The sequence below is a fragment of the Panthera uncia genome, assembly GCF_023721935.1.
Source record: "Panthera uncia isolate 11264 chromosome A3 unlocalized genomic scaffold, Puncia_PCG_1.0 HiC_scaffold_11, whole genome shotgun sequence".
Lineage (NCBI taxonomy): Eukaryota > Metazoa > Chordata > Mammalia > Carnivora > Felidae > Panthera > Panthera uncia.
This window is the reverse complement of record NW_026057578.1, coordinates 30,831,227-30,834,402: the sequence shown is the minus strand read 5'-3', so window position 1 is coordinate 30,834,402 and position 3,176 is coordinate 30,831,227.

The following is a 3,176-nucleotide window of genomic DNA, read 5'->3' as shown; positions in this document are numbered from 1 at the left end:
TATCACCAATTCTGAATCCATTCATCTATTCAATATTAAATATCCTGAGCTTGTTGAGGTGTAAGCAGGAAATAGCTTCATTTATCCATTTTCCTTCAAAATTGCTCAGTCCCTACCCTTAGAAAACGTCCCAGGCTACTTGACCACTTTCAGCAATAAGAACAGCCTCATTTTGATACTGACTCATTGCATAGCTATTGAAAGCCAAGTCCAGTCCATTCCAAGTCAAAACTCCAGTCTTGTGTACAATTCCAAGCACCAATTCTCCTTCTGGCTCATTTATAAACTGTGGCTTAAGACCCTGTAATGAGGAAGGGCGCTGTCAGCTGTCCTTCCCTTCCTCCACTTCCTTCCTCCAATGAAACAAAGCAGAAGAAGGGGGGATTAGAGAAAATGGACTTTGCTAGTGCTGTTTGTGGTTGTGCCTTGACTGTAAGGGTCTTCTGTATGTGGAAGGCTCTCAGCCTTGCTCCTGGTGGGGTACCCTGGGGAATCCTTTGCAAATATCTTTACACAAGCCTCCATGCCGTATCATTCGCTGATGTGGGCAATGACAATGTACTCTCTGAATAACCTGCATGCCTCCTCCTTTCTGATTCTTGCCCAACCAGTTCATCCCCAAATTTCTTCCTGCTGGAATCCCTTCACCTCTTGGGCAAGATCCCATCAAGTTTGCTTACACCTGGTGACAGTCTATCACCCATCCTTGCTTCTCTAAATGAAGTGTGCTATCTGCCTACTGATGCCTTCACTCCTAGCTCTGTCATCCATCAATGCCAATGAACATTTCACCTTTAGCATGACCTGGTAAGTCACGGACACCAAAATGTTTCACATAAATCCCCTAGTTCCAGGTTTGCCCACGAACTCTCACCTCTTTCCTTTCCCATAGCTACACCAAGGTGGATACAGGATTCTGTATCCCAGCAGACCACCAGCAAGGAAGAGGCCAGGTGGGAGAGGGTGAAACAACCATGGAAAGTAGAGAGAAGACACCACAGCAGCTCCCACTAGACTGGGCTCTCCTTTCCCCGTGACTCCCCCATAATAATTTCAAATAGAAAGTTTTCATAAACACTAGAGGTAGGAAGGGGTTGATGGCCACTGAATTTATTCTAATATTTTCTAGTAAGTCTAGCATAGGTATGTCTAGTGTCTTTGTAATGTAGGTAAATACATCTTGCATCGTTCATTCTAGTACCTCTCTTTGGGAAGTGAGGGTGACTTTCATCTACTATCCTCACCTTCAGAGATTCACCAAAATTCCATGACTTCAGGAAAAGTCCTTTTATTCATTCATTCATTCATTCATTTATTCATTCACTCATCCACCTGTTTATTAATTCAACACATTGTTAGAGTCCAGTATTGAGTGTGGCAGAGGGAGACTTGACATAGGAACCTAGATGGAAGATCTCAATGGGAGAGGGCATCTGGTTCCAAGACCACATCAGACCATCAGTAATCGTGGGCTTCAAAAGCAAAAATGAAACAACACAGTATAATCAGTGGCCACATTAATATACGTGAAGTCTGATTCGGGGGACATACCAACCAGCCTTCTCTCTGAACTCACACACTGAGTTTTGGGTTCCATTTGGAACACCACGTTTCCATGAAGGATGTTGACACACTAGACTTGGCTGCCAGAAGTAGCTGCACGGGATGGTGAAGGTCTGACGGCTGTACTCTAGGAAGAGGGGGTAGGTGAGCTCGCCCCCAAAAAAGGGAAGCCAAAGGGAGAAGTGAAAACAGTAGCTGCCTTCAATATTTGAGTAGTAACCAGGCATGAGGGGAGTAAGCTCAAAGAGTAGAACTACAAACAATGACAGAAGTTCTCCTGGAATACAGATTTGAGTTGCGTATATTAAACCACTTGCAAATATTCAGAATCACCTAATTATTTGCCCAGTCTGCCAGTGAAGGTATAAACCAAGATCTGATGGACCATCTGTCAGGGAGTTTCTCTCCTGCAATGGTCTTCAGACAGCATTAGTAGAACATGTTAAGATACGGATTCCTGGACCCAGCTCCAAGCTTGAAACCAAAACCTCTAGAGGTGTCTGTTTCGACCAGCTCCACAGGTGATTCTGAAGGGCCAGCTGAGGACTGAGAACGAGTGCTCTGCGGGGTGGGGAGCCACATTATGGCCACCGCCAATGCCCAGCTTGGACAGTTTTAGGAAATACTCGATAAGTAAGTCAGAGTGTTCTAACTTAAAATGAGGGACTGGTGTGCCTGGCTGGTTCAGTTGATAGAGCTTGCAACTCTTGATTTTGTGGTTGTGAGTTCAAGACTTGTGTTTGGCATGAAGCTTGCTTTAAGAAGAAATTTGGGGTGCCTGCGTGGCTCAGTTGGTTAAGCACACAACTTTTGATTTCAGCTCAGGTCATTATCTCACGGTTTGTGGGATCAAACCCCATGTCGGGCTCTGTGCTGACAGCACAAAACCTGCTTGGGATTCTCTCTCTCCCTCTCTCTCTGCCTCTACGCACCCCCCCCCCCAATAAATAAATAAACTTTTTTAAAACTGTTAGATTTCTCTTAAAAAATTAAATTAAAATAATAAAGGACTGAATACACCAATTATCTCCTAACCTTCCCCAAATCCTACCTGAAAAGTAACAAAAATGCTTCTTAAAAGGCATAAACCACACAAATAAAGACAGCGGGAAAGGAAATGACATACCACGTTTGGAAGCTGGGCAGCAGTAGGATGTGTGGTAACTGAATTAGTAGACTTGAGAAAGTAGAATCCACAGTCAATAGTGGGAAAATCCAAGATGTAATCCACTTTGCTCAGCAGAACCCGCAAAAGCTTCAGGCATTATCAGGGGCAGGGTTAAGGGCAATGCTGAACACAGAATGAGGTTGAGCATCTAGTCACAAAGCAAATAGACACCCAGATTCTCCTTGGTACCACCCAAAGACTAAAGGATTTTTTTCCCCAGGGAGAACAAAATGGAAACACCAGGCACAACAGAGGACAGCAAGTACCATACTGAAAACAAAAACACTGGCAAACATATGTGTACATTCTAACTTTACACCCTTACCCTCTTTCTCCACTTATCCCCTGAATTCTGACAACCAGGGTCACATTCTGAGAACTGGGCAGAGAAGTTTTCTTCTCTGGAAATCGGCCTAGCCCAAAGAGGAAAGACCTAAAGATACTG